The following is a 353-nucleotide window of genomic DNA, read 5'->3' on the forward strand; positions in this document are numbered from 1 at the left end:
TGTTAATCTAATTAACGTGGCCACTAACGTGGAATGGGAGGTAACCTGCAAAGTTAATGAGAAAAGTGATTGCCAACAACGCTCTCGAAGCCATCATTGCCCACGTTAAGAGTCACGTTAACTAAGTTAACGTGAGCTCTAACGTGAAGAAAGGACTTAGGAAGCTAACGGCGATGAGTGAAAGATGAGCCAACGTTAGTGACACTCAACATTGTCACTAACGTTGGAAATGGTTTGCAAGGCCACGTTAGAAGCCACGTTAACCTAGTTAACGTGGACTCTAACGTAAAATAAGGGCATATTGGAACGTTAGTGACAATGTTGAGTGTCACTAACGTTCTCGAAGATTGGCA

The sequence above is a fragment of the Arachis duranensis genome, chromosome 5 (assembly GCF_000817695.3).
Source record: "Arachis duranensis cultivar V14167 chromosome 5, aradu.V14167.gnm2.J7QH, whole genome shotgun sequence".
NCBI classification, from domain to species: domain Eukaryota; kingdom Viridiplantae; phylum Streptophyta; class Magnoliopsida; order Fabales; family Fabaceae; genus Arachis; species Arachis duranensis.